Source organism: Chironomus tepperi, unplaced genomic scaffold (assembly GCF_022539635.2).
Source record: "Chironomus tepperi strain 1889 unplaced genomic scaffold, CSIRO-AGI_Ctep_v1 contig_450, whole genome shotgun sequence".
NCBI lineage: Eukaryota > Metazoa > Arthropoda > Insecta > Diptera > Chironomidae > Chironomus > Chironomus tepperi.
In genome coordinates, this window is record NW_027226572.1 from 390,693 (window position 1) to 411,907 (window position 21,215).

Here is a 21,215-nt window from a genome sequence, read left to right on the forward strand (position 1 = left end):
GCATATTGCCGTACACCCGAGAAAGTCAAATTTGACTGAAAGGGCATTACTTTCTAAATCTATGACCTTTAGCTTATTGTAGAAAGTTTCCTATTTAATCTGTATACAAAAACAAAGGATTTCTTCCTTCGCACAAATTATTCATGTATCTTAAGTGGCTTCAATTGTATGACAAGTTCATGAGATATATTTTCATGTTGACTACCATGAAAAGCTTGTGTCTTCTCAGAAACACCAAGCAACTATTAAAATATAATAACTAAAATACACCGCTGTATCATTATTAATGCAAAACATTCTTCACAAATGAAGATGTCAAGTCAAATTCTAGAGGTCAATAAACTTCCCCCAAATAAAAGCCATAAATTCTGCAAACATAAATGTATGGAAATTGTTAATCAACAGTATAAAAGAAAAATATTTATTCTTCACAAGATATAAAGTAAAAAAATGACAAATAAAAGAAATACGAAAAAGAACTCATTTACTGCTCATCATAATGTATAAAAGAACAACTTATTATTTCCTCCATTCTCATATCTATAATTTAACACTCGCATTGCATATTGAAACAAAAAGATGATTATATATAGAATGAACAGTTGCAAAAATAAAAAAGTATTTAATTGATAAGAAAGCAAAGTGAAGCATGTGTGACATAAAAAAACAGTAATAATAAAAAATGAAAGTTGAAAATAAAGGAACAAAAAAAAAATTAAGTAAAAAAGAAGAAATAAAAAAAATATTTAAAGCAATACACAATACGCTTTTCTATGTCATTACTGTTATTTAAATCAATCGATTGCAGGAATCACGTTTTTGCCAATGCTGTTTTCGTGTTTTGCGTTAGATAGACGATATTTTATGAATTATAATGAATCTGCGATATTGTAAGTCGATAAGTTAATAGATCTGGTAGGGTTGATAACGCTTTAATTAACGTTGAGATTGGACATGCTGCAGATATCACGTTTAGGGTCAGCAGTTATAATAAGCTTCGTTATAATTTCCGCAAAGTATATGAAATCTTGGTAAACTCTCGATGGGCACATATTGAAATGTTGCGACTACGGCGACCAGGCGGCAGTAAAGTTAAGACCGAGTGACAGCTTACCCATGGTTCTAATTATATTGCCATATCTTGGTGTCCACATTTCAATATGTGCCGCTCGGGATCTTATTTCAAGCTTGCCTGCTTCCAACTTACTACGACTATATTCCTACTTAGAAGTGGAAAGACAGACTATTGCTGACTACGTCACAAAACTTGCTGAATCTTGTTGAAATTTTCTATTAAGAGCTGCTTGGTCTTCATCTATTCTAAAGGAATAATTTAACAAGCTTTAGCTAGCCATCGCATCAGACTCAAAAGCTTCGTAAACGTCCTACACCTTAAGCAAAGTAAAAATGCATCAACTTTATATTCTCTTAAATAAGAATTTTCTATTCCCGGCGCCGACACGTCAGAAAATATGTTAATGACCTGTCATCAGAAGCGTCGTCAAAACCCACTATTGAGCACTAAATTACTTCAATGGATAAGGGTTTCTTGAGGAAAAAATTCAAAAAGTCCCATGAAGAAAAATTGGAAACATATGTTGGAACGCCCCTGCCTACTACATCAAATTGACATTGAAAAACTGTAAATAATTAAACTTTTCCAATGTGTTATTGACTCCAGGTCTTTATTTTGTCGATTGATTTGTTAAAAATGACATCCTGTACGATATTTGAGTGACCCGAGCGATACAAATGAAGAAGATTCCACCAAGGCACTTTTAAGACTCTGCTAAAGCTCTTGTGGAATAGGAAATGAAAGCTGTCTAGTTTTGACAGCCATATGGACGCTAAGCGGAGGCGGCACTATAAGAATATCAATACACTGACATATTTACGGAAGCACTGATGAACAGTCCAAAATTTGACTTCCATCAATCCTTCACAAATGAGGAAACTTTCATCAACAGAACAACATGAAAAATCAATAATAAGCAGTCAAACTAATAAGCTAGTCCGGAAGCAATAAATTTTTGTCAACTTATATCACCAATCAAATGAATCAATATGTCAATTCCTCAGTCAGGTAGTCAAAGTGAATTAAATCCAGTCTGCATATTTTAAATAAAATATTAACCGGTAAACAAAACAAAAAATTCGCAACTGCTTCAGAAATGGAAGCAACGTTCGATTGCTCAAGGTACTAAAACTACTCGTGTTCCAACACGTGTAAGCATAGAAAGGCAAGCACAAAAAAAAGGAAAATTAATATTAATCAAGTTAAGTGAATTAACAGTAGATTTATCTAACATAGACGCTTCAATATGAGAAGTATGAACTTGAACTTAATAGAATTTCCTTCCTTTTTTTGTTCAGGTGAAAATGAAAATTAATACAGCTTGCACAACTAAGTGTAATTGGATCTAAAACAAACGTTTTTCATCATATCTCTAGGCAAGAATAAAAGCATGCGGCAAAAACGTGAACGAACAAACGCGAGCTTTAACAATTGTATAACTTGATATGACAAAACATCATACTTGCTAATCTCACGGATTTTGTTTACATGCAATTTGTGTTAAAAAATTATTTACAGTAAGATAACTAATGAAATATGCTCAATATTTTTCTGTTCGAATGGGGAAAAAAAGAGATTCCTTTTCGCTATTGCGTGCTTAATTATTTATTTGACGTTTCTTTTTACTCTTTTTTTGTGTTTATAGACGTTGATTTAATCGCTACTGGAATATTTATAGAATCAGTGTTGGGAATCGCATGCAATTACACTGGAGAAGCACATCATATTCCTAAAGACATCACAACGTCGTCTTATTGATAATAAGACACAAAATTGCTTCGTCGGCATCATGAATGCTGATTTTGTCAGCATCGTGCATTTCGAGTTAAATCCATATCTCTTAACCGTCTAAGAGACCGCTTTTAGTTATCTTAGTGATCTTTCTACACCATGAAAGCATGCTCTTTGCTTGTTAGGGACCATGCTCATTAGGACACATCAAAGTCACTGTATTAATGATAAGATGCGAAATTGACTCGACGGCTTCATGAAGGCTGATTTTGAGGCATCGTGAAACTTAGGTTAGCTCTATATTATTAGGAATAAGGTATAAATCAAGGTTGTTGGGTGAATCGAGAGGTTTGATAATGATCTAGAAAAGATTGTCAAACTACAAATACCAGTGAAGATATGCAGTCATGGTCGAACCATTTTCTGATCCAGCGTTATTTCAGGACACAGAATTGACAATACCAGACCATATTATCATTTTTTCGGTATGATGAAAGCCTAAGTTCCGAGCGACAAAATACAATAAATTGTAATTTTCGCATAAAACTGAGTCAAAATCAGCTATCACGAAGCCGTCATGGCGGATGATCCTAGCGAACATATAAAGCAGTTCGCTAAGATAAGTAGAACTTCTGAATTAACTATATCAAATTAGTGACCAAATCTAGTTGTTCAATATCCAGCCTTTAACCAAATTCGATTGCTCGTCATCAATTTGGTTAGAATTTGACATCATATTTAACAGAGTCATGTTGCCGGATTTTAGATCAACTAACCGACTTGTGCTTATCGGAATAAGTGTCTCGGTTTTCCAAAAACGGGAATTTTCCAGATCCCGAAGGTCATTCCCGTTTCCATTTCCCGAAATTTCACAGAAATTGGAATTCTGGAATCACTAATAGTGTCACATAACTTCATCCCTCATCAAGATGTCGAAAGAAGTATTTGATCATTCATATGCTACAGGACATACTTGCTACAAATTCAATCGAAATCAACAATTATAATGTAACTGAACATTTGAACAACCATAAACAACCCGTTACAAACATGTTATAAACACTTTACATTCATTAAGACTTGGCAATGACATGACTCAGCATTGATAATCAATTGCACTCAAATTAAACCAGTAATCCAATTATCGATTTTGACAGCTGGGTTAGCAAACATTGTTGCTCGTCTGCCATTTAACAACTCTGCGACCAGCACAACTGAAAATCATGCATCGAGTGAATGAAAGCTAAAACCGATGTAGAATATCCCGATAGATTATTTTTTATGACAAGAGCTGTTATGATAAAATATCACGTAATAACGTGAGGTTAAAAAGACAGGAGTATAAAGAGAGAAAAATATCAAGTGGATGTCTAATCGCAAAGTATAAAAATTAAGTCGATGACTTTGCTATTTCTCCTGTACTTTAATTTAATCGTCTGACTCAGTAAAGTCACGATTTTTTAATATTTGAGTATCGTAATGTACATACAGTCTGATTAGTTCTGATTCTCCTATTCTCCTCTTTTACGTTTCGTAATCAGTCATGACGAAATGTTTATTTATGGCTGATAATAAAGTATAAAAATATCATCTAATCAGGCTTGATTTATTGAGCTTTGTCTAGAAATTGTAGAAGCTTATTTTGATCTTTTTTTTTGTTGCCGTAGTTATGTAATGTTTACTTAGGAACTGCTATTAAGTTACATGACTAGTTGAAAACAATGAATGAAGTACTGACTCAAATGCACTTATGAAGGTCATCAAGTGCTTACTTGCTTAATTACTTACTTCTCTGGACGTACAGATCGATTCTGATTCATGTCTGATCCACTTAGTTTGGGTCTGAAGCTGTATATATCGCTGGCAACAGCTTGCCAATTGCCGATACCACCAAGTACTTACTTACTTACTTTGTTGTGTGTACTGAGCAATTCTGATCCATGGACTTCCTAAATTTGGATCTGAAGCTGGATCTATCGCTGGCTTCTGTCAATCAATTCTGATCCATAGCCTGCTTTAATTTGCGTATGAAGCCGGCTCAGTAGACTGCAACTGCTTGCCAATTACTGATACCATCATGTGCTTACTTACTTACTATGCTGGCCGTATAGATCAATTATCATCCATAGCTTCTCTTAGTTTGCCCAAAACTGGCTCTATCGCTGACAAAGTCAAGTGACTGACTAATTCGCTGACCGTATAGATCAATTCTGATCCATGGCTTGCTTTGCGTCTGAAGCTGGTTTTATCCTTTACAGTCGTTTGCCAATTACCGATTCCAATTGCATCACCATCTCTATTGCCAGTGTCTCTACTGAAACCACTTCCTAGAAGTAAACCTTATTTTAATTATATTATCTTTAATAACCCACAATAAAACTCATTTTCATTCATGATTCAGGCTGAGCTTTATCGTCGTCACATGATAAAGTTACATCTGTAAATATTTGCATTTCCTGTCTAATATAAAAGAGTTATACTGTTCTTACATTTAATGGGGATTTTCCATCTAAATGTTTATCATAAGCACATGTGTTTAATGGAATTCATGTCCTGGAAGTTTGTGGTTAAATACTGACGAGGAAATTAGCTGAATTTGCTTTTTTAAAGCACGTGATTGAATGGGAATTGAAAAACAAGTTATTGTTTGTTTAATGATTAAACTGGAATTACTAAATTTAAACTGATAAGTGATGTATTAATAGAAACATCATAATTTTAGAAACTTGAACTTCTTTTTACTAGTTTAACTTGCAATTGGAGTTTTGTTGCTTTCATAAGGGTCATTTTTTGGGGTTTGTCTTACCATAAATCAGTATTCGTGAAGCTACCATTCTTCTGGCTGGTTTGAACATATAGTTCATCGTCAAGTTGGAGTCAGAACTGTCTTGCCGTTGACACAGCGATGTAACGGTGACTTGCAAATGACTTAAAATAGGGTTGGATCTTGATTCAGCCAGATTTTCAACAGACCAGCTGCTTGCTGGATTTCTCATCTTTTCTACTTCGTCTCCTTCATCGAAGTCATCTTCAATTACAGACTTCTTGTTACTTATTTGCTACTAAGTTGCTTGATTCTATTCTCAGTAAACTAAAGTCAATATTGTAAGCTAGATGAGGAAAAATGTCTAAGATATTTAAAATTGATAAGGAAATGAAGACTTTATTAAATATTTAATATTAATTCCTGTTTTTCTGTTCTGAAATATTCTCAGAATATTCTAATAATAATCTTTATTGCTCTCTTCCGGTGGATGTGATACTTATATTTCATGCAAACAGTAAACAAGCAAATCCAAAGAATATTTCCTCATAAACTCCTAAGATGAACTGGTGACTACTTTGTCGACAAGATGTTAGGACTAAGCTGGTTTTCTCGCTATACAGCTACTCTTATTCTACACTAAGATATACCCCAGGGCAGAGATGCCTGGGGTAAGCCTCTACCGAAACCGTACATGACATACGGCTCATGGTATTTCCCGGTGATGGAGGATACCTGCTCGTGGTGACGGGAGCCGGCGCTGCAGAATATGCACTACCTTTAGGTGTATGGGTGGGTGTGAACCAAGAAACCGGTCACTTCCGTGACGTCATCATGACATCTACTTATGTCGAATCTCACTAAAAAAAGGGAAATTTACCACATTTTCCCATTCTGTTATGAAATTCTCATCTCATTTCCAATTCATCTGATATAAAATCTTCAGAACAATGTCAATAAAAAGCAAGAATGGTAAATAAACGATACGTATGTACATTTTCAAGTAAGACACTCATATGGATTATTAAAAGTAAATATTTGATACTTAAATATTGATTTAAGAACATGTGGAAAGTTCAAAAGCTTTAGTCACCCACTCAAATAAGTTCTTGTTATGAACTATTGTCCTGTAAATGAGCTTCACCGTTCTCTGGATGATTTGAGAAATGAGAAAATTTTCTATTCATAGAAATTGTGTGGTGTCAATGACTTACTTCTTTTTTAATACATCACGTACCAGAGCAATGGTTCCCATTAATCTCCACAAATAACAATGCATAGCCACGTGACGATTCTACAAAGAGAATAAAAAATATCAAAAAAAAGCGTGTTAAAAGTTCGTGAGAAGCTTATTGCGAGATACAATCAATTCCTTCCAGAGTTGCAAAACTGGAACCTGTCGCAGGCAAAAACCGTCCAATTTTTTGTGATAATTTGTATGGTTTTGTAAGAAAATTTGTAAGTTGCAATTTCTGTCGCAGACAAAACCAGTGCAATTTCTTGATAGAAAACCATACAAATTATCAAGAAACAGGCAAAACAGGCATCTATCATATGCTAAAACCATACAATTTCTTGATACAAAACCGTACAATTTCTTCATATATTGTATGGTTTTGTATTAAAAAAATACAGTTTTTGCCTGTTTTGCAACTCTGGAACGATAGTTTGTATGGTTTTGAAAGAAAAGCCATACAAATCATCAAGAATTTGTACGGTTTTTGCCTATGACAGGTGTGGCCAACTCTGATTCCTTCAATCTGTTATGGAACAAAAAAAAAATTGTGTTACATGGAAATTGATTGAAATTCAAATGTTGCAGTTCAGTTCAGCTTAATGGAATTCTGATTCCGATATCTCTACATTTATGCATTCTCACAAACTGTTCAATTCAAATGAAAATCCATTTTTTTTTTTTTCGATCTCATCTTATCGGATTATGACGAAAGTAGAAAGGAATTCTATTGTGATTTATGATAATAATATCGAATATCCAATAACTTGTTTCCAGTGAAATATTTTTATTTTCATTTTTTTTTGAAGGTCGACGAGATTCTTGCAAAAAAATAATATTCGTGATAATCACGTTGATTTTAGAATTTCAAATGCTATTTGAATGGCATTTTTAGGTGTGATTGTGCTTTATTAATTAATCTGACTGGTAGGTTGGGCAGACCGGGTTATCAAAATTGATCTTGAAAAATTGCTATTCGATTTATTGTTGATTATGATATTTTTTGTAAGGATCGCAGGTGGTACATGACGGATAAAAGGTGAAAAATCCTGTTCGAGGTCGGTGTGATTCTGATATCTGAGAATCTGTTGCCAGATTTTACTACATAGGTTGTCCACCACTGTCTTTGAGTCTGCACCAAGTGTAGGTGTATACCGAGAAACTGGCCCCGGCCCTGACGTCATTATAACTGCCAAAAATTGCCAAATTTTCCAATTTATTTACCTTATTCGGTCCTGTATCAGAGTCAAATCAGCATGTGACTGGTTTTGTCGATTAATGCTTTCTAAGACTCGTGGATTCGTGTGTTCATTCTAAATTTGTGCCTTCTTAGAAAGAATAATGAGATGAATGAATCTTCATTAGCAGTATTTTCCCAAATTCTTGGATCTGATTTGGTGTGATATTTAGAAAGTTAATTCTTCGAAATGAGGAAAAATTAACAAGCTTCGATTGGTCTAGACATGTCATTAGAAGATTTATGGAAGCTTCATTAAGCAAGCTTTACTTTGAAAATGAGAAGAAATCAGGTGGGCAGCCAAAGAACCCATGAAAAGAAGCTATTGCTTGAAATAGTATTGCACTTGAAATCGGGAATTAGCAGACGGTAGCTAGAGTTAGGGCTAGATTCAAATGACATCTATCGAAGATCAAGGATCAAAATTGATTTGTACAGTCAGTGAATTAGGTAAGTAGCTCTAATTGACAATGGGTATGCTCATAAAAATGAGCTTGTTCATGAGTATATTCAATCAATATAACTGAGTATACTCAATTTTGTGAACATACTCTTAAGTATGATCCTCGACGTAACAAACAATGAGTATGCTTTCATAATACAGAAAGACTATTCCGGTACCTAAAAGCGGTTTATTTGTCTGTTAAGGTTGTCTATTCTGGTAGCATTTTATTGATTGGACAGTAGAAAAAAAGCTCATAGTTCACAGCTCAGAATGAATGTATCCTTTCTGTACATTCCTTGCGACTACTGAAATTGCAGCTTTATAATCAAATATTTGACTTTATTTTATTGAGTACTAAAATATTTATTCCATAAAGGATAATAAAATCGACTCACATAAATGTCATAATGCAAGTTTAACTCTTTTTGACTGCATATATCTACTGTATATGATATCCGAACTGTTACGAAGCAGAAAAATTCAAATTGATTCCTATTTTGAAATTTTAATATCATGAACTGAATTTTATGATGATTTACTGTGATATTTTTGGATTATATGATCTTGTTTGACAAATTGTCATGCTGATTTATAATCCATAAACAAAAAGTATCAAAACAATCAAATATTTTATTCATTTTATTTTTTGTAGCTTGGTGTCCAACGTGGTGAGTTGAACACGTTGGGTGTGATCAGGTTAAGTTATGGATTTGGATACATGATGTCAGTTTTAATGACTATACATATCCGTTTGCAAGCTGAGAAAATATTCTGGATGGGAAGTTGTTGGATTTTGGTATTTGGGTCCTTTATTGAGTGCTGTTGTCAGTAATAGATAGTTCCGTTAGGACTTGTGAATTATAGATTCTTCGAAGTCTTGCCAATTGAAGTAAGATACCCGAATGGACAAAAATACGTTAAAATTAGTTGATGGCAACCTAATGTCCAGTTGATGTCTAGTTCAAACGTATTTTTCTCTCCATTTGGAACATGAAACATTTGAGGACACAGAACCGATTGTCACAAAATTTCCATGGCAGCCAGGTGACGGCCACATGCCATCCAACTGACAATATTCATGTTATCTCCAATGACTTTATGTGGCAGCCATTTGGCTGACTAATTACATTTTAAGGTTATATACAATGAAGCTCATTATGATAAAGGCAGTCAGACAGTTTGGTATAATAAACCCACATAATACAGTCTGTATCACTGTTATATAGCCACATAGTTGCCAAGAAACGCATTTATGCCTTGTGGCAAACTTGTGACTGCAATATGGTTGCAATTGTCATGATCATCTACTCAGCATTCTCCTCAATATTCAACCAAGGTTTGCCGAACTCACATTACAGTCTTCAGTGAGTATAGAATCAAGTCAATGCGTCACTAACCCTCATCCTACACTGCCACTTGTTACCATTTGATTTACAACCAAAAATCATGTGAATATCCCCATAAAAATCAAGTTACTCCTGTAAAATTGATAAATTAAATCACATAACGAATATAAATAAACCGTTATGGCAGTTAACATCCACTTTATGGATAAAACATAAAGTTTGTTGCTCATTCAAAGTCCAAAAATATTTCAAAAAAATGTAAATTAATCCTTCTCATTTAAATTTATATTCGATAAAGCCGGACGAAGTAACTAGAACATCACAACGTGATTGAAGATGATGTGTATCATCACAGATAGTTGCCTAAGGAGTGATTTATAGACATTAAAATGAATATTCTCAATGGGGTAAAAAATTTTAATGTTGATCTCACGTGATTTTCTTCGTCTGAGTTATGATAATGAAGCTTAATGACCGTTAAAATGCCTTGCGCGGAGCGAGTTCTTTAAACGAGAATACCGAATGTTATTTTATCTGCCTACTGAGATCAGCGAACTAATTAAGACTGTTTGTATTTTATTATGCTTAAAAAGTCACGTTTGCCAGGAAGGAACAGCACTTTTTCTTTTTCGGACAAGAACTCCCGAGTGACACAAATGAAGAAGGATTCGCTACGGAGCTTTTGAGGCACCTATAAACCTCTTTTATCAATACTAAATTAAAGCCGCTTCCATGTGGAGGCTAAATGACGTCCATATGGCTGCCAAATGGAAGCTACCTCAATATGGAGGCTAAATGACGTCCTTATGGCTGCCAAATGGAAGCTGCCTCAATATGGAGGCTAAATGACGTCCATATGGCTGTCAAATGGAAGCTGCCTCAATATGGAGGTCAAATGACGTCCATATGGCTGCCAAATGGAAGCTGCCTCAATATGGAGGCCAAATGACGTCCATATGGCTGCCAAATGCAAGCTCTCTCAATGTGAAGGCCGAATTGCGTCCATATGGCTGCCAAACGGATGCAGCCTACATGTAGAGGCCAAATAGCGTCCATATGGCTTCCTAACGAATGCGGCTTCCATTCAGCATTAGTAAAAGAGGTTCAGCATAGCCATAAAATCTCCATGACAGAGCCTTTCTTCATTTGTACCGCTCGGGACAGAAGGATCATTAAATAAGTTTATGATCTTCTTTACATCCACAATTAAGTTAATTTCCTGGAAATATAAATAACATTGAAAGAGGACAAGTTCCTTAACTGCCAGTCATAAACTCGAAAAAAACCTTAAATTAGATACAAGGAACGATAATTAAAAGCAATTAAGGCAAGGCTTTAAAAAAAATATCACGTTTTACCTCAAGTGTTTCCAAACCATGAACGCAATGAAACCATTCATGTGATGTCAATATTTGTGTATTGTGAGGCAATAGTTTTTTTTTTCTTGCTATCGTCACCTGCCACAAAAACTGATTACCGTTATCAATATCGTGTGAAGCGTGATTTTTCATCGTTCCTTTTTCGGTTTCAATTCTAATTGCTTAAAGTGTTTCTTTTTTTGCGAAATGAAAACAAACGAAATTGGAGTCACGGAAATTAAGTGCTAAAATTAAATGGAATTAATGACAAGCGTGTCTGTCCATGAACTTCGGGGGAAAATTATGAACTTTTGAAGGAAGTTAGTTTTAAGTTTATGGGCATTTTAAGTAGAAATGAAGGTGGGATTTGAAATTTTGAATGCTGTTTATGGAGGCACATGTAGTAGCAATATTTTCGTTATGGGGGCGTAATCAGGATTCAGAGGAGATTTTGAAGGTCACCGCGACAAATCGTCCCCAAATATCAAAACCCATTCGTTTCCACCACAAAATTTCTGGCTATGCCTCTAGAATAGATGCTGATTATGCTCTTTAAAACGAACAAATCGAGAGGACGACTGGAAAAAATCCAGGATTGGATATGGTAATATGTCTATATTAATGCCAGTTCAGAATATCCCGAACTGGAAGAAGTTATCGAAATATAGAGCCAATGCAGTTGTTCTCTAAATTCGGCAATGGGCCCCCATGCGCCCCGGTTAAGTATATAATTAAAACCGACAAAACAGACATAAGATGATGAACGATGAACTACAAACTACTTTTGGTTATAAAATGGTTACCATGCTCAGTCTTGTGTCACCTGGATTATTTTCTACATAACTAGCTGAATTATACCTCAATCCGTTGAATAGCATAAAAATGGTTCAAGGTGGACATGGAAAATGGTAGCTTTTATGAGATATTTGACTCAAAATCTCAGTTCAAGGCTTCTGTAGAGTAATCGGCAAGTTGTCGGCAAAGTTTTCTGACTCAAGTTAGACTAATATAGTTTGATAATCATCGGTTCGAATCCTTTCAGCCTTTTCAGTAGTGTAGATACTAGATCTACATAATGTACGAGAACAAGATGAAATTCGAGCTATGGATAACGTTGGAATAAGAGAGTGAGTCAGTAACTTGAAGTAAAGCATTAAAAATCGTGTCAAGAGCTACAAGATTACCATTAAAAATGGAATGTACAAAGATCCAATCTGAAATTATCACGCGATCTCCATAAAAAGTTGAAATTAGAGTCTAAATCAATTTAATACCTAATATTATAAATTGTATTCTAATTCCTACATCATCAATAATCAATTTAAAATGTATTACAAACTCTTATCAGTAACATCTCACATGAAAGCATTGAAAATTAATAATCACATCCAGTTCAGTGTGTAAAAATTTTCCATTTGAATGAACAATGAATCAGCAACAACGTCAATTCCATCCAAAAAAAAGTGCATTAAAATGAAAAACATTAACGACACAAAATAATTAATGGAAACTACTGTTTTATGCTGATAAGAACCTTCAATTTTCCTGATAAGCTAATCTGACGATTCAACTTGATTTCAGTCACTGAAAAGTGTACTTTTTGTTATTGTTCATAAAATAACCTCGTCTGAAAAAAGCGTGACGTTAAATAATGCATATAGTATATATATTTCCACTAAAATTGCATAATAAGCAAACTAGCTGACTGTACTTACTGACTTGTAATAAAATTTATTAAAAAAAAAAGTTGCACAACAATTATATGCTGTTGAATATCGTGCTATTTGAACTCTCAGAGCTCAAATCACGTGGAAATGCACGATAAGCAGTCGCTGAAGGCGTTGTGCGCAATATCAACAGCTTATCCAATTAGTATATTAATTGATTTCTTGTTTTTGTAAAATGATCTGCTCTTTTTTTACTAGAATGGAAATATTTTCCTATTGGGAATTTAGAAGCATGTACGAAAATGTGGTCGATTTATTCATTAATGCTCTGGTGACTCAATGTGAGTATGTAATGACTAACCCGAGTGATATAACTAGTTATAACTTGTTAATGGTATAGTTGATGGTATAGTTGATGTCATCAATAAGTTAAAACGCTCGAATAGGACAATACGTTATAAAAATGGACCGAAAACAGCCGTCATGTGGTCGTCTGAGAACCCTCACGTGTTACCATCAACATAGCGTCGGCCTAACGACTACAATGAGCTATTCAGGACGCATTTTTGTCACTTCGGACAACTGTTGTCTGATGTTTTAAATCTTATGTAAATCTCAAGTAAATCCTGTTTGGTACACATTGAAATGTTGCTCGCACAGCGGTTAAGTGAACAGTTAATTAGAACTGTTCATTGGAACCAAGAAGTATATGCAAATAGACAGCTAATAACTTATTGAATAGAATCATGTAAATATGTATCATGATTATAATCTTATAATCTTTCAGCGATAAACCATTCATAAGGTGCTGTAATTCCAAAAGGTCAAAAAGCTTGTATTGGCAAAAAAATACATAATGTTGTATTATGACATCGGAGTTCTAACACGTACTGCATTAATCCAATTCTATACAAATTTCCAATTGCCGTCCTGATATATTCCACTTTTTATGAAATTACGACTTCACATTGAAGTTTGAAATGACTCTATTGAGTCCGCTAAACAACGTAAAATCGAATTTACAATGCATATTCGACCATTTTATTTATATTGCCAAAATTCTACAAAAGTATTCGAATATTTAGGAAAGATTAGGATTCGAACATAGCCGCGTTGACCTTCTATAGTTAATCCGTTAAACGGCGAATTGCAACCAAATTTGCTGCCGTTTCCAATTACTTTTCAAAGGCACTGATATGGAGGGTTTTTGAACTTATGCTTTTCCAAAAGCCTAGATATTCTAGGGTTCGACCGAGATTCTCCGTCAAGCCTGCATTTTAGATTAGTCTGGATTTTGTGTATCAAGGCAGTTTTGCGAGCTGAACTCTATAAGCTAACAGAGCATACTTTCATGGTTCAGTCCTACACTTTTGGTACCTAAAAGCGGTCTCTTTCATAAATTTTTCCCTTAATTCATTCGATATCTACATCATCAAATTGAAATGCAACATCTACCAATTAGACTAGCAAAATTAGACTCAATTAAAATCCACCATAATATCTATCAATAGTCTATACTTGTTAGATTAGAAAAAAAATATAACATAGCAGAACGAAAAAGAAGAAAAAAAAAAATTCCATGACCATAAATGGACAAAGTAAAAATATTTTCAAGTTTGTGCCATTCAAAGCGTTCATTGGCATCTTACGTGTACTATTGATTGGCAAATATTTCAATTTAAACGAGCCGTGTAAAAGCGCGACGAAAAAGTCGAACATTCTTGGTGACTTATTTATTTTATCACGAGAAAAAATTGAGATGAGTCACGTTGACTTTACATCGCACCGGATGGAGTGGAAGATTAATGATTTTTAAAGGTAAACACTTTGCCACAAGCATAAACATGTGACCATTTATAGAGTAAAATTGAGAGAATATTCTGCACAAAATTTAAATTTTAAATTTCTACCTCGGAATATAAAATTGATCGTGGATTGACATTGTGTATTAATATAAATTTAAATCGGCTAATGACATGGAAATGTTGATGCTGTTTGCATTTAAATTCTAAAAATAACACTTTTTTTTGTCTTACTCAGCTGAATATGGAGGGAAAATTAATTATGACTGCATATTATCATTAATTTAAAAATCAATATATATGTAGGAGATTATCAATGAGGTTATGTGTCTTTTTTGGAATGTCAATTAATGTCTTAAAATTTTATGAGACTCCTTTTTTTGCATTTAAATGGAATAATCAGATAATTGTGATATTTATATCGAGGAGCATAACGCATTGCAACTATAGTCCTATGTGGAGCTTAGGTTACAATAGAAGGCTTTTCATCTGACTCTTTTGTTGGCTCTATCACTTAGTATGTTCCGCGCCAAGTAGCTTTTGGAGCTCCTAGTCGCCGTTTCCCTTGTGGATTTTATCCAAAGGCTGTGTAGTAAACTTGAGTCTCAGCAATGACATTTAGAAGTATAACGCGGTGAACTGCATTTTTCGTCGTAAAAGTGGAGCTAGAAGTCGACTCAGATTTTACATGGAAAAGTCGACTCGACTCCATCCAAAAATCAATTCAACAGTGAGCTCTATTTTTAAAAATGGATAATGAAATCAAGTGGCCACTTTCAAAGTGTCCTGATGGCTAAGTTTTCGCTACCTTTTGATGAATTTGTGTATCACGTAATGATGCCCTTCCAAAACATACTTGTAAACAGTTGCTGCTCGGATACTTAATTTTTCAAATGTAGTTAGCTCATTCATGAATTTTGGATCACATGGCATTAAATGGTGATCGTCTATCTTTAGGTAGTTTAGAAGTTCGGGCGAACTCTAGCGTTTTAGGTCCAGGATGCTACCTTGGGTTCACAATTTTATATACAGCTATTTTCGTACGAATTCTGCCTGTTCGGGATATTGAAACTCTAGAAACTCCTTAACTCTTTTCAACTTTATACTGCGAAAATGCTTTTGCTTTGAACAAAGGCAACTAACTACCGTCTAATAATTCGGTTTTTCCATAATGTAATGAGTGTACTTGGAGTGAATGGCCTCTAATATGTTTCATACTTTTTAGTTCAAAAACTTTAAGCTCTTGATAGATTGTTCATCGTTCAAGTGGTGTGATTTATCATTCAACTTAACTACTTAACTAATCAGTTGTTTAGGTTAGACTATGTATGTTAGATAACAGCGTCGTAGACAGAATGGAGTTTTGGGAAACAGATCTTTGATAATTTTGCAAGAAATCCTTCTATGATTTTGAAGCTAGAATTTGAAAAATCTAGTCCAAAAAGGCGAGGTTGGGTTAGTCGGTGACGGTTCGACCCCAACATACGCATCTGACGGCCAGCTGCAGCTAAAGCTCTTTCTTCAAAAGCAAACATTTGCCAAAAATTCTTCTATTTCGCAATGCATTAAGACACGATGGTCAACATCGTTGTTTCAAAAACTGGACTCAAAATGGAATTTCCCAAAAAAACTCATTTATTGCGTTGTCTTTTTAATATCGATTAGCAAGTGATCCAGACATTAGAATACTTTATTGCGTTGTCACTAACTTTGTTGCTATTTCCGAATAAAAATTACTCACTAAATTGATCAGAAGTTCACAGTTCATTAAGCGTGCACAATTAAACAACTTAAGATTTATTTGTAGACTAATTCCGAGAATTAGTCATCCTTAGTTATTGACTTTGAGTAAAATTATTTATCCAAAGAGTCGACGATGAGTTTCTAAATGTTGTTTACCTTTCCAGACTGTTTTTTGAGTCTTCTGAGTTTTATTTTTGGACATCAAAAACATCCAATTTTTATATTTATAGATCAGTGATGGACAACCTATGTGACGCTGTACACTAATGTGCTGTAAAAATATTCTGAACCGTATATCTTGTATGGTTTTGGTCAAGGTATACCACCAACCCTAACATGCGGTAGGTAGCCTGTGTGCGCGGCACACCAGTGGGTTTGGAACCATATATCGTGTACGGTTTTGGTCGGGGCATACGACCAACCCTAACCGACAAAATCATGCTTTTATCTATGGTACCTAAAGGCAGTCTCTTTGCCTGCTAGAGCACATTATGCCGCGACACACAGGTTGCCCAAAACTGCCATATATTATTAAATTCTCATCCTAATTAATATTGAATATTTTATTGTATCTGATATATTCAGACTACAAACCAAATACGAATGTTCTACTCGTCAATGAATAATCAAGATGAAGTTCCAAAAATATTTGTGAACTTGACGTCAGAGCTTCGAACGATTGAAAAGCAATCAATAAAATCAATATTCATTTTTGAATGAATGTAAACATCTTTTCTACGTGCTTCCTGACATGAATAAGTTATGCCAATTATTTCATAATCGTGTACTTAGTGTCTTGGATAAAATTAATGCTTCTCGTGTCAATTACATTCGTGTCACTAATTAATTATTGTTATTGCTTGATGGATATCGCAAAAAATTTCAAATTTAAAGCTTAAGAGCCGATAAACTATTTAATGAATTTAAAATTAGCCAAATGTCAGATGAGATTGAGATTCAGGCAGTCATTTTTGATTAATTTTTTGACATTCTTGATGCTTTTGATGGATATTTTGGGGATTGCTCACTTATTACAGTGATGGGCAACGATTTAGTTCTCGGGATGCACTCTGGTAGTCAGCCTCGACCGAAATCGCACTCAATAAACGGTTGATGACATTTCCAAGAGCTTTTGGCGGTACACTAGTGTGTCGCGGCACACAGGTTGTCCATAACTGATTTATTACGTTATAGAAGTGTATCTGTGGAGTAGTGGCTTCGATCTTCAGGACTTATTCATTGAGTACACCGACACAGTGTTCTTGGGTTCGAGACTCGGCATAGAAAATGTCCATTTTTGAATCAATTGTACAGGAAACGTGGCTCACAACTTCCATTTTAGAGCCCTAATTCGTTAAATTGTCATTAAACAGGTTTAACCCTACCTGAACGTAACAAGTGAACAGCCCCTTCTTACATTGCTTCATATTCATAGCAACAAGCCTATTCTCATTAGTTATACAACAACTTGATCTAATAAGCCTAACTAACAGGTCCGTAGAATTAACTGGAATTAAAAGTCTATTGCTTACACTTTATTTTCAAATAACCACATCGAGTGACACGTGATTAATGTGTAATCGATGACTATCAGATTACGATACGTAAGTAATAGCAAGCACATGAAGATCAGCACTAAGCAAATCAATATTTTGTTGGTTTTTATTATGACGTCAAGAAATAATTTTAGATGAATTATGTTGTGGGGGATTAAAGAGATGGATATAGAAACTAGAGTGAGGAGTTGAAGGATGACGGCTTCTAGTAGTTGTACTGAAACTTGAAATGGTCAGCAAGTTTACACAAACAGCCCCAATTAGCACAAATCGGTTGATATTTTAAAAATTCGGGTCAAGGCCGGAACTGACTTGTTGAGAGATCGGTGTCTAGTGGGAATCGAACCCACGTATTCATACCTATTTCAGATCTGTTGCCATACCTTTCGGTCACAGAGGCTTTACTCTCGGACCAACAGATACGCCTACATATGGTTCGGTATCCCAGCTTCAAACGGCTGCAATACGGAGCCTTGAAGCATTTTGCATAGCAATGCACCACTCAGGTAATAGACTCTAATGTAATTTCTTCATAGATTTTATTCATTCAATAATGACTTGCTGAATACTTGTTTACGCATGCTGTCACAAACAAGTTAATTATCCACATTTTAATGCACGTGTTTTGCGAAATTCCAAAGAATTTAATTAAAACTTGACTATAAGTTTATGGCAAAAATCCTTGATACTTGAATGAATATCGTCTTCTGATTTAGATCGAAAAAACCAGCCAACTGGACAAAATTAATTCATCTATGCAATTTTTTTCCGTATAAAAATTTAAACGTTTAAATATTTAAATTAGAATAGATTAATGTCAGCTGTCAAGCATGTCTGTTAGATTAATACTATAACATATCTACAAAGTCACGTGTGATTTTTGTGATTTTTATTTTTTGTAGATGGAATTTTATAATGTATGACTTCAAAATTAGCACCATGTAAAGAAGAAATAAGTTATTTATTTGCTGAAATTGTTAATTAAGTCTGTGGTGAAATACGTTCCTGTTGATAAAATATCGGATGTGATGATAAGTTGAGTTCATTAATCAGTTCAAGTCATATTTATGGAAATTATGACGACTGTCTACTGACATTCAAGATCTTTCCAGAAAGTCTCGGTCTCAAGAATTAGTCGAAAACAATATTGCATGTTGTGTCGTGGTCCAATATAACGATAAGAGCACTTTATAGACAAAGAAGGCTTAAATGTGCATTATGTCACGCTTCCTAACAACCCTCGGTAGCTTCATTGGTTAGAGTACTTGACATGTAATTAAGAGGACGTGGGTTCGAGTCCCACTCAGGACACGTTGTTTTTCTCTAGAACCTTAGATATAGTAAGGATTCGAACAGCCAAGACTTCAGGAAACCTTGAGGAAAACCTAATATATGGTAGCTGCCTTTAGCCTCTAGTGATGTTCTCTGAATATCGCTAATATGTGCTAATTTCAACCAATATTAAGTATTTTGTACGTAAATTATCCTTGATCTCTTCGTGTAATTAGTACCATAATCCCGGAAACCACACGGAGTAAGAATGACCGAAAATCCTACCCAGAGCCGACTTTACTGAGTCCTGAGGTCGATTTTCATTAAAACTAGACCGAAGACAATGTCAAAATACTTTCTCAAAATCTCGGTCCCAAAAAACGTCTGGAACCGGGACGGGATCAGGCAGGGGACTGTCCCGAGATTTCCCGGTCCCAGGCCCGGTATCGAGAAAGCATAAATGTCAGATTGGCCTAGGGAAAGATTTTCAAAGTTTCTACTGATTGTGTCTTCCGACATTTAGAGTTTATATAAGTTACTGGTCATTAAATATCTTAATCCATCATCTTAATCTAGACACAAGCAAAATACCATGTTTAATTACTTAATTCACTTATGATATTTAATCCAAGCCATTTGATTCCAAAACGAAATTGTTCTTATGGAACTAAAAATACATAAAATCCAAATTCACAAAAAAACAAGGCATAACAACTAAACCGCATAATTTCCATTAAATATAAACAGCAATTAGCAAGTGGAAGCCAGCGATAGAGCCAGCTTCAGGCGACTCCTGAGGTCATGGATCACAACTGATCTGTACGACCAGCGAAGTAAGAAAGTAACAGCAATTATACATTAAATTAAAACCTAATTGAGTAAGAGATGATTTCCTCATAATCAGAACCATCATAAATAATCATGTAAGAACTTTATCACCATTACAATCTCTCGATTAACTTTTTACATATATGGAGAAATTCCGCAATTTAAAACCGCAATTTTATTGTGGAATTCCATTGATTTGCTTTCCTTTACAATAAATTACTCATTCCCCATGCCATATATTTATTAATGCCTCAAAATACGAAGAAACTAAATTATATTTTTTTTGCGCAGCAATTTGAACGTGCTGTTCACATTTTTTCGGCATTTATCGCTGCTTGCTGACTTTTTATGAACGAAAATTTATACAAACGAGGAAATTTCTGAATATCATTAGCAACAAAATGCAACAATGTATGAATGAGCATACATACAATGTCGGTAGACTGGATAAGTGATGAAATATGCATTTATCAAGCATTTATCACATTTATGCATGTTTTCTTTGTTAACAACAAGCGAAAGCAGATGTGTAGCCAGAAGGAAGAATGTTTAAGGAAGTTTGACCCGGAACTCAAAATTTAATCAGATTTTGGAATGAAAAGTCAAAACGAGGCGACTCATAGCAAGGGTACCAGAGTAGCGTGTTTAATAGATCAATAATCCTCTGATTTTGTGGATGATAAGAGATCTCGAGAAGACCAAATAATTTCTGAATTGAATGTGTAAAAAAGGACGCTAAAGTCCTTGACATTCCAAACTGGCAGAAGCTCTCGAAGGCAATGAGCACCGTACGCACCAGCCAAGGAAGTCAGTAACGAAGAGCAAAAATCCACCTCCAGTTTGACGTCACTATGACCTAGTGCCCAATGCGATTTCCCAAGAATCCGATTACCCAGAAACACACCAGCCTGGAGTAGAATTTTCGATCGATTAACCGACTTGTGGTATTCGGAGGTAAGACTTACATCTAAATACATTTTGTTAGTCGCTCAGATCAATTGTGAGTCATTATTTCATCCAAATGTGGCTTAGAACTGTCTATATTAATGGCTATCAAATCACAGTTTCTAGGAACAATCTCAATACTGTATTTATTAAAGGATTGTCTCCATTAGCTTTTAGGTCACTCAACCTGGCCCTTATCATTCTCATATCCT